Consider the following 12,086-nt stretch of genomic DNA (forward strand, 5'->3'; position numbering starts at 1 on the left):
GAAACTCAGGTCTATTATACTATTTTCATTTTATGGATTTCAGTCATGAATGGAGGAGGAAGCTCCACCTGGATGGAAGAGCTGCCCTTTGCTGAGATCTTGCTAAGTGCCTGGCCCAGTGCTTTAAACACCCCTTCTCAGAAATCTCAATACTGAGTCATCACAGCACCTTGTGTAGGTGCATTACCCTTGTTACCCAGATGGCTGAGAGTGACTCACCAAGGTCATGCAGCCAGAAGAGCACCATCAGGAATGGTCAGGTGTGTCAGTCTAGCTCTTGCCCTTACAGTGAAGTACCTCCAGCCTCCTGGCCCGTGATGGGCAACCACTTGATTGAGGCAGCTGTGTTCAGTTTCTCACCCTTGGCCATCATGGATCAGGGAAGGAACTTCTCATATCTGTGCTTACAAATGCTAAAGAGGACAAGTGATATGCCCAAGGTCATTCTGCAAGGGAGGGGCAGAGCAAAACCTGGAACCCAGGACTCCCATTCCTGGGCTTAATATAATTCCTGCTGCTGTATTGCCAGTTGAGGGGAGGCCAGTCATGGTAAGGAGCAGAAGGTCCACCTTGCAGTGCTAGGATGAAGTCTAGCTGTGTGTGGACAGCCAATGATGGGTTCTACTTACCTTTGGGACAAATTGCATTTTCCTCATATTCCCAGTGACTGGCTTCCTGATGCTGACATTGATCACCATGGAAAGGGCTGTGCATTTATGGGTGCAGGCCCAGGCCTGGAGAGAACCACGTGCTGATTGGTGGCGATGATGAGCTCCTAATCTGGGCCGTATTCTTTATATCCATTTCCTCCTCCAAACCTGGAGTGCACTGATGAAATCTGAGGCTCCAGGAGATGAGACAACTAGCCCAGCTAGTAAATGACAGGCCTCAAACCTCCATCTCCCTGACACCAGAGACCCTGTTCTTATCCCCTGTTAAAAGACCAGGCAGATGAGGGAAGAAGGGTGGAGCAGTTCCATTGGTCTCATATTTATTTTTTAGTTCGAAGCACTCTACTGCTGAGCCTCTACCCCAGCCCCGCAAAGGCTGTTTTTATCCTGGTTCAAAAACTAATTGTTCATGATTGGAAGGATTCCCGCAGAGAGTCCCTAACAAGCAGCTTTGAGAAACAACCACCATTATGTCCCTAACCCAGTCTTTGGACATCCCCTGTAGCAGATTGGATCCAGGGAGCTGCAGACTGAGAAGGCTGGGGATGGTTGCACAGATGGGGACAGGTCTGAGGCTGAACCACCTGACAGGCCCTCAAGACCAGCCACAAAATTACGAGCTGAGACAAGATCAGGGAAAGTCAAACCTGAAGGGGCATCTGTCTACTACTAATGGTGACTTGGGGGCTCATGCAGAGGACATCCGCAGGTGGCCTGCCAAGCATCAGTTTCAGTTAGGGTTGCAATACTGGGGCCACTGGAAGGACTCGTGTGGGTATAAACCATTCTTCACTCCTGAAGTTCAGATGGGCTGACTCCCATCTGTCTCTCCAGCTCCCAGAGTCAGCATGTGGCTCAAATCTGGCCAGTTAGCAAGCTCTACATCCTGCTCACAGTGATCTGTGCAAGCAAAGGCCCAGATCCAGACTGGCCAAGTGAGACTCAATCCCTGGGATTTGGGGAATGAGAATCTCCAGTTGGGGTCCTGGGCTGGGAGCACGGAGACTGGAATCGTGGAGACACTCCTCCTGGACAAAGCCTGCCTGAGCCTAAAGCCGGAGCCAGGAAGTAGAGCCAGCCAACCTCCTATGAGTCTCAGCCTCAGAGTCTGACTGGCGCAAGAAGTGCGAACACTGACATCTAACTTAGAACTTCCTGTTTGCCGGGCAAAAGTGTTTTGCTTGTTGTTCTTTATAACTCCACTTGGTGGTCATTATTGTCCCCATTTCAAAGATTGAACACATGAGTGTTTAATAAATATTAGCTGCTTAGTGCCATTCTTCGAAATAAATGCTTAGTAAAAATCAACAGTATTCCCCAAGTTTCCCTGATAAGAATCCCTGGGGTTTGTCAGCTGGCCAGACCTCACCCTCTGGGAATTCTGACTCAGTAGCTCTGGATTGTTGCCCAGAATCTGTGTTTTTAACAATGCCCAAAGGATTCTCATTATGATGGAAGTTTGGGAGATGATGCATTAAACTCAACACCTACCACAGTCTAAAGAGAAAGGCATTAAAGCCATACTCACTTGAAGCTGAAGAAAGTGAGGCTCAGAGAGGTTAAGGGACCTGCCTGAGCACACACAGATGGCAGATGACAGAGCTGGGATTGAATCTAGGTCTACATGACCTTCAGACTTCATGTAGGAAGGGAAAACAGCTGTGTGTCTCACCATTTCTGAGATGATGGGAAAGTTGGGAAAGAGCAAAAGGAAAGGGAAGAGAGAAAACTTTGACTTAAAAAAAAAAAAAAAAACGATGGTGATTTTATGGTGAAGAAGTCCAAGCAACACAAATAACCTCTGTGACAAGAAGAAAGCCAAGTTCTAACTGCTACTTGGTTATTAAAACAATCTAAGCTGTACACCATGGCTCTGGGAGATTGAGGCCAGCCCAGGCCACACAGTGACAAACATAAGACAAACAAGGGACTGGGAGTGCAGCTCAGTGCAGCTCATGTTTGAGGCCCTGGGTTCAATCCCCAGCCCCACAAGGAAAAAGAAAAAAGGTGGGGGAATAATCATGAAGACAATTTCCCCTTCCCTTTCAAAACTTAGGTACAGTAAGTTCACTCTTTGTATCAACCACCACAGTCATGATACAGACTCACTTTTTGGTTATAAAAAGAAATGCATTGCTCTCTGGGAATTTCCTAAACCCTGCTGACGGCTTCTGAAGGCATAGCGCACCGTGGCCAGGCCTCGGGAGTCAGGAGACCTGGATTTTCGTCCTAGCTCTGAAGCTGCCTAGCTGGGTAATCGCCCACGGGTCCCCTTTATGTCCTGGAGAAAGAGCGCGCTGACTGAATGCCTTCTGACAGCCTTGCCAGTTTGTTGTGATCCCCTCCCTGCCCGGAGGCCTCTGGTTGCCTTGATTTTGAACTTGAAGTTTAGCATCGCCCTGCGCAGGCCCACAGCGGAGGTAGCAAGGGTCAGCGTAGGAGCTCTGCTGGGGTAGGAGCACTCTGAAGGGGAATCAATGAAATGCTTTTCTGCAGTCTCAGTCTGTAGACTGGTAGTCTGGCCTATGCACAGCCACGATTGCCTGGGTTACCCAGCTGGGCCAAGAAAGAAGGGGACTAAAATTGGCCTGGATTAAGTGATTTTGATGTCCAGAGCTTGACACCGATCTTGTTCATTCTTGCAGCAGAATTCTCTTTGAGGTAGTAAGTATCCCTACTCTCCAAGTGAAGGAACAGAGGTTCAGAGACATTATGTACATTGCTCAAGGACACACAGCCAGGTACGGCAGGATCTGGTATTAGAACCTGCTGCTTCTTGGTCTGAAGGATGGAGATGTGTCCTCAATTTTCAGGGCCCGTGCAGCCCACAGCTAACTGCAGCCAGATTCATCTCACCCAAATCTTGGCTTGACTAATTTCACACCTTCTCTCAAGATTCCAGCTCTCAGGCCCAGCACAGTCCTCCCACTCATCTCTGCAGTTCTCCGACTTCCACGCCTGTGACAGAACCAGTCTCTCCATAGTCCTTGGGAACAGATGTCTTGCAACAAAAATGTTTTGAACCTCATGAACAAGAGGAGAGGATCTCTGCTTTTGGAGAGAGGGACACTAAGATGTTTGCAAGGGTCAGGACCATCTTTTCTGATGCTTGAAAGTCAGAAGGAGCAGCACAGTGGGTGGTGCCATCCTGGGCTGGAGCCAAGAGGCCTGTGTGGCTCAGGCCTCTCTCTACTCTCTGTCAGGTGAAGCGGTGCTCGTGGGTGCTGCTGGGACTGACCCTGGAGAAAGGGGGTCCTCTCTGATGCAGGGAGATGGGGAGTCTTGGAGCAGAGGCAAGGTAGAGACAGGACACCTCATCCTTTGTAACAGGGAAAGAAGAAGAAGGCTGTAGACATCAGCAGGCTGTAGACCCAGGTGGGTGGGCTGTAGACACAGGTAGGTGAGCTCTAGATACAGGTAGGCAGGCTGTAGATACAGGTAAGTGGACTGTAGTTACAGGTAAGTAGGCAGATTTGTTGGAGAGGAGATGGGAGAGATCCTGTTGGCCTTTGAAGGCATGTGGGAGGTGGAGGCCGAGAAGGCAGATGGCAACAGGGGTTTGAAGGGAAACAGTGGGCCTGGGCAGTTACCCTGGAGGGTGGGGAGACAACTCTGGGGAAGTTTTGGGAGGCCCGAATGTCCATTAGTTGAGCCCGGTGAGCATGGTTTTAAAGGAAGAGGGGTCAGCGTGGCTCAGCTGCTTGAGTGCAGATGTACAGGCAGACAGGTGGGTGGACCCATGCAGAAGACTGTAATGGACCAAGCATGGGGTGGGGAGGACAGGCGTTCAGAAGGCTGTAAGGATGGATCAGGAATTCTAAGCTGGCTGAGGAGTCAGGACTGAGCATGAGAAAGTAGGAAAAGGTCAATGTCCTGGACAAGTGCTAAGGTTGCAGGCTTGTTGGGGTGGGAGGGTGGAGGGAGGGAGCTGAAAGAAGAGGGGAAAAGTCAGAGGGGTGAGATGTGCACGTGGACAAGTCTTGGTGAGAAGGTTAAGGATATGGCCCTGGGAGCAGGTGTCTCATGGGCTAGAGTCATTATTGGTGATGAGGAATTTGCAGTTTGGAGAGGCCAAGGTATTAGATGGTTCATCCTTGAGATGGCTGAAATTACCAGGAATGATAACAAGACTAATGATAGGGAGGAAAAAAGATAATGAACCAATCTCTAAAGTCCTCACTAGTGAGGAGACAGAGCAGCAGTCACATCTCTGAAGGAGGAGGGGGGATAAATGGGAGTGATAATGGGGAACAAGAGCAATTCTCCGGTCCCAGGCTCTGGGGTACACGGAAACAGGGGACGGCTTCTCCCGTGGTCCTCCTCGGACTGCGGGGATAGTGGGGTCCTCAACAGGACCTAATGGGGTTATCACACAGCAGTGTGGGCCTTGGGCAGGGACAAGAGAGGAGCTCTTGCACCTGCTTTCCAATGAGCTATGCCTGCTTTCTGAAGGTCAAGGAGGTGACAGAGGTAAATAGCCCTGTTCCCAGGGCCATATCCTTGACCTTCTCACCAAGACTTGTCCACCTGGGCATCTCCCCCCTCTGTCTGCACCCTTCTCTTCTTTCAGCTCCCTCCCTCCATCCTCCCACCCCAACAAGCCTGCAACCTTGGCACTTATCCAGGACAATGACCTTTTCCCACTTTTTCATGCTCAGTCCTGACTCCTCAGCCAGCTTAGAATTCCTGGTCCATCCTTACAGCCTTCTGAATGCCCTGCCCTCCCCACCCCATGCTGTGGGTGTCCATGGGGTGCTGCTTGTCTTGTGTTCTGCTTGTCCCCTCTGGATTTTTTTAGCTTGGTGGCCTTTCCTTCGGGGGGGCTGTCCAGTTCCCTAGGACCCCACAACCCACAAGTCTCTGTACCAGCCAAGTACAGGGTTGGCCTTTACCCTTTGCTCAGGATCACCCTCTTCCAAGACCAGTTCTGGCAAGAAGTTCACTGACTGGGCACTCATGTGTGCACCCATTTACCAAATACATGTCAGGGGTCCTTTCAACGGGCACATCTTTGACCAGGGCTCCAAACTTCATGGCTAGCATTCAGATGGCAGGGAGGGGATCAGGAAGCACCCCCACAGCAGCCTGGCTGTATAAACAGGATTGCTTGAGCCCAGGGGTTCCAGACCAGTGTGTGAGACATAGCAGGATCCTGTCTCTTTAACAACAACAACAACGACGCAGGGGTGGGGCTGGGGGTGTAGTTCAGTGGTGGAGCGCTTTTTATTTTATAATTATATCCTTAGCCTGGGTGAGGCCCTCGTTTGATCCCCAAACACTACAATAAATAAGTAAATTAAATGGACAGGGTTTTCAGCTTTCTAAGAGGAAAAAAGGCGGGGGTAGGGGTGGGGTGTGGTCATATGAGACAATATTTATGGAAAAGAGCAGAAAATAAATGCATATACACGCATGTATATATGTATGTAGCTTGCTATCCATGAAGAGATAATTCAAGAACATAAAAAAAAACCAATTTAAAAAATGAGCAAAATATTTGCAGACCACTTCATAAAAGAAGATACAAATGACCTAAGAGCATGTAAATAATCACTTGCTGTCATTAATCACCAGAGAAACGCACACAATGTTACCATCACTCCCAGCAGAATGGTGGAATTACATAGACTGACAAACTGAAAGTGGGTGAGGATTCGGAGCAACTGGAACTCGCCCTGAGAGTTGGTGGGTGTGTGAAATGGCACAATCGCTTAGGAAAAAAGTCCCCCAAATTTCTTTTTATTTTATAATTATATGCCTACCTCTGACCTAGCCTAGAGATTTACCCAACAAAAATGCAATATGCTCACAAAAAGACTTACCTGAGCACGTTTATGGAAGTTCTCCTTGTAAATAGTCTTCAGATAGCCAACTGAATACTGCCCCCCAATGAAAATAGATAAATTACTGACAAACACAAGAATGCAGCAGCTCTCCAAAAGAAAGAAGAAATGATGCTGAGCAAAACCACACCATACCGTATGGTTCCGTTCTTGTGAAATTTAATTACAAGCAAAACTGATCTGCAGCAGTGGAAGTCAAACACTGGTTTGCCTGCTGGAGCATGGATATGAGGATGGGTTGGAAAGGGGCATGAGGGACCCACCCAAGGTGAGAGAATTATTCTGTATCTAAATGGGGGTGTGGATGCACACATGCATACATTTATCAAAATTCATCCCTGAAGACTTGTACACTGTGTGTAAGGTAAAAAGAAATACAGAACCAGAAATGTTGAACTGTTGCTAATGATATGTATGCAGAAGCATTTTCAAATGAAGTGCACTGATTTCTAGAATTTATTTAGAAATGCATAAAAACCATGGATTAATGTATATGTGATAAAGTAAATATAGCAAAATGTTAATTATAGAATCTAGGTGGTAAATAGATTTTTCAGATTTTCTGTGTGTATGAAAACTTTCATGATGAAATAACAGTGTGAAGATAACATGAGAAACAGATATTACAGAATTAAGACTGTGACCAATTTTTTAAATCCTTAAAATGTTAACTTTGTGATTTTACATTCAGCTGAAATATTGTAACATAATTCTATGTTACCAAAGTAAAAAGAAAAAGCAAAGCTCACCATAGAAATTTTGGAATATACAGAGAAAAAAACAAAATATTTTTAGTTTGTAATCTCATGACCCTAACAATATATTAGTATATTTCTTTCTTTCTTTTTTACTTAAAGTATCTTGAACAATTCCCTGTCTTTGAATTCTCTTTAAAAAGCATGATTTTTAGAGAGTAGTATGCTCCATTGTATGTACTTACTATATATAAATGGTTTAATCACTCCCTATTGTTAGATGTTGGCTTGTCTCCAAGTTTTTCTATCGCAAACAAAGCCAGGGTGAACTTACTGTTCCTACGTATTTGATCACATTTTGATTTTTCTGTAGGATGAATTCCTTGAATCCAGTTACTGGGTCAGAGGTTAGGAACGATTTTTAACATTTAATACTAGCATATTATTTTCCAGAAAGATTATACCAATTTATATGTCCCATATAGAGTAGGATAATGTTTGTTTTCTTGCAACTTGGTCATCTTTGGATACTTTTTATTCATATTTTAATTTTTTGCCAATTCTATAGGGTGAAGATTGTATCATATTATAGTTTTAAATCATATTCCTTTGAATGGTATTAAACATTTATTTTTCTAAATTCTTTTTAAAATTGTGTGTGTGTGTGTGTGTGTGTTGCTAGTGATTAAACCCACAGCCTTGTGCATGCTAAGCACATACACTATGACTGAACCTCTGTGCTTTGTCTCTGAATTATCTGTTTTATATTCTTTTCCCTATCAGTTTCTATCACTTGTGGGGAGAGAGCTGAACAATTTTTGTGTTGATTTGTTGAAGTTTTTTGTGAAATAAGGATATTAATCCCATGTTTAAGTGTTTGCTACAGCTAGTTTTCAAAAATACTAGTGTTACATTTATTTATATTTATTTATAGATGAGCACAATACCTTTATTTTATTTATTGGTTTTTATGCAGTGTTGATTGAACCCAGTGCCTCACATGTGCTAGACAAGTGCTCTACCACTGAGATATAACCACAGCCCACTATTTTTTATTTTAGAAGTTCTTTTTGTGTGCTTTCTTGCCATCAGTATATTCTCTTTAGTGAAATACCTCTTCATAGATATTTGAAGTGAAATATCTTCTGGTATCCATTTTCTGATTGAATTTTTTTAAACTGTTGAGTGTTTAGAGTTCTTTATGTATGTTAGATATTAGTTCTTTGTTAAATGCACAGTTGGCAAATTATTTTCTTCCATTCTCTGGTTTGTCTTTTCATCCTCATAGCATGGTCTTTTCCAGAGCAAAAGATTTTGATTTTGATTTTGATGAATTCCTATTCATCAGTCTTTCCTTTTATGGATGATCTTCTGGGTTTCAGGTCTAAGAACTCTTTGTTAAGCACTATGTCCAGACAATTGCTCCTTGTTTTTTTTTTTTCTCCTAAAAGTTCAATAGTTTAACATTTCATTATTCTCATGATTCATTTCAAGTTAATTTTTGCCTGAAGTGTGAGGTTTCCTTTAGACTTTTTTTTTAAATCCACAGATTCTCAGTTTCCCCAGTATCATGTTTTGAAAAGGCTGTTTCTCCTCCACAGAATGGATTTTGCACCTTTATCAAAAATCAACTGGGCATGTATAGGTAGATCTATTTCTGGGTTCTCTGTTCTGTTCTGTTGACCTACATGTCTGTTCCTGCACCAATAGCACACAGTCTTGATTACTATAGGTAAAAATAAGTCTTGAAATTGTGTAGGCTGATTGCTTGTATTTTATTATTATTTTTCAAAATTGTTCTAAATATTCTTGGGGTTTTTTTTGTATTTCCATATAAATTTTAGAAAAATCTTGCCTATAACAAAAAATCTTCCTGAGATTTTGAAAGAAATTGCACTAAACTTATACATAAATTTAGAGATAAGTGACATCCTTACTGTGTTGAATCTCTAAATCAGTTAACACAATTTCTATTTATTTATTTTCTTTTTTATAGTCTTTTTAATGAAATATCTTCTTGTATCCATTTTCTGATCAAAAATGTTTCATTGATTTATTTCTACTTTGTTTTTAATTTTACTTATTTCTCCTGTATTTATTATTTCTTTTCTTTTTCCTTTGAATTTATTTTGCTCATTTTCTAGTTGCTTAAAGTGAAAACTTAGATTGTTAATTTGGGGCTTTCCTTCTTTTCTAATGTATGCAACCAAGGCTAAAATTTCTCACTCAGTCCTGCTTTCACTGTAGTCACAAATTTTGATATCATTTTAATTCAATTTAATTTTTTGAGATGACCTCTTTGATCCAAGGATCACTTATCAGTATGCTGTTGAGTTTCCAATTGTTTGAAATATAACTGTTTTTGATATCTAATTTTTTGTTTTAAAAAACTATATAATTCTTTTTTTTTTTTTTTTTTTTTTTTTTTTTGGTGTTGGGGATTGAACCCAGGACCTCATGCATGCTAGGCAAGTAGTTCACAACTGAGCTACATCCCCAGCCCTGACTTAAATTTTTAAGTTTGTTGAGGCTTGTTTTATGGCCTAAGATATAGCTGATCTTGGTATATGCTATCTGAGTGCTCAAAAAAGAGTAAATGTTCTTTTTTTAGTAACAGGGATTAAACCCAGGGGCACTTAAGCACTGAGCCACCTCCCAGCCCTTTTTTTTTTTTTTAATATTTATTTTTTTAGTTTTTCGGCGGACACAACATCTTTATTTGTATGTGGTGCTGAGGATCGAACCCAGGCCACACGCATGCCAGGCGAGCACGCTACCACTTGAGCCACATCCCCAGCCCCGCCCTTTTTAATATTTTATTTAGAGACAGTGTCTCCCTGATTTTCTTAAGGCCTCACTAAATCACTGAGGCTGCCTTTGAACTTGAGATCCTCCTGCCTCAGCCTCCCAAGCTGCTATGATTACAGGCCTGCTCTACCACGCCTCACCTATTTTCCTTTGTTGTTGAATGAGTGTTCTAAAAGTATCAGACAGATCCTATTGTTGAATTCTTCTCTGTCATTGCTGATTTTCTGTTTAGTGCTATCTGTTGTAAGAGGAATACTGATGACTTTAACTATAATTGTGGATTTGTCAGTTTCTTCTTTCAGTTCTATTAATTTTTTCCTTCACTTATTTTGCAGTTTTGTTGCTAGTTGCACACAGATTTATGCACTGTCTTCTTGTTGGATAGGCCCATTGTCATTAGGTAATGCCCTCACTGTCCCTGGTAAAAATCTTCGCTGACATCTACTTTATTTGATATTAGTATAACCACTCCTACTTTCTTTTGATTGATATTTGCAGGGGAACAATATTTTCTAAAGATCTTCTTTAAACTGGAAGATGGATGATGAGAAACTAGTTTAAAAGTTTTTAAGATATAATAAATTCAGTTTCATAATAAAAAATAATCTAGAATGTGCAGAACAAGAAACATTGCTGAATTTACCTTATGTGCCTTCTTGTGGAAGAACAAATAAGTAAAAATAGAGAAATAAAACCTAGTTCTTTGCCATGCCTGATTCAAGCTGGCTTGTACCAGAGCCTGCATTCTTATGCCAAGGAGCAGAGCTATGCCAGGGTCTTCCCCTGACCTGCATTTGCAAGAACAGCCTCTCCAGCCTCTGGTGTTTGCTGGGTACCCCCAGATCTCATGCTTTCAGAAAATCTTGTGGAATTTTAATCCTATTTCCAAATGAGATAGCCATTCACCCAGAGATCCACCAACAAAACTGAATGAAGATGTTTATGAAGCCACTTTAAAAAATTGTTATAAATTCTGTAATTATCTCCTGATTAGAACAACTAGAATGCATTTTATTTTGTTTTGTTTTTATTTAAATGACCAGTTTTTTAAAATGTAGATATTTAAAATATACCACAAGTTTTGTGACCCTATTTGGCATTTCTTCATTTTGCAACTTATCAGGAACTCTCAAAAGGTAGCATTAGCCACAGTCTCTCTGTGGCTTTCTCTTTTTTTATTTATTTATTTACTTATTTTGTTACCAGAGATTGAACCCAGGGGCTCTTAACTACTGAGCCACATCCTTAGCCCTTTTTATTGTATTTTTTGTTTTGAGACAGGGTCTTGCTAAATTGTTTAGGGCCTTGCTAAGTTGCTGAGGCTGGCTTTGAATTTGCGATCCTCCTATCTCAGCCTCCTAAGCTACTGGGATTTCATGTCCAGCAGTGGGGGTCTTTTTTGATGGCCCTAGAATGTTTGCAGTAGCTGTGAGCCTAGTGGGTCCAGTAAGCTCTGATCTCAGATGGCTGGATTCCCAGAGCTGACGATCTAGGCCTTGAAAATCTCTAGAAAGACAAGAATCCAGGTATTTCCCCCTTGTCCTGGAGCAGCACCCTGGGAAAATCCTCATTAGAAAGTTGTTGCACAAACTAAATGAAAATGAAAAGCAAAAATTTATGATCTTCTCTCGAAAGCTGAAAGAGATTTGCCTTTCTTAAATTCACGTGATGATTGACGCCATGACTTATGTGCCTTCTTGTGGAAGAACAAATAAGTAAAAATATAAATACAGGTAGCCCAAACTCCAACCCAATAAGGTGGAATCTGGGGGGAATCTAGAGTCAGATGTCTCTGAATTATGAGGAAGATTCAACGGACTTACTAAACCAAGCTCTAGGGAGACAAAGGGCTTAAAAAGTAAATGCACCCCAGGTGCAGTGACACATGACTGTAATCCCAACTGCTTGGGAGACTGAGGCAGGAGGATCGTGAGTTCAAAGCCAGACTCAGCAACTTAGTGAGGCTCTATTTCTAAATAAAATATGAAAAAAGGCTGGGGATGTGGCTCAGTGGTTAAGCACCTTGGGTTCAATTCCCAATACAAAAAAAAAAAAAAAAAAAAAAAAAA

Source organism: Marmota marmota, unplaced genomic scaffold (assembly GCF_001458135.2).
Source record: "Marmota marmota marmota unplaced genomic scaffold, marMar, whole genome shotgun sequence".
NCBI lineage: Eukaryota > Metazoa > Chordata > Mammalia > Rodentia > Sciuridae > Marmota > Marmota marmota.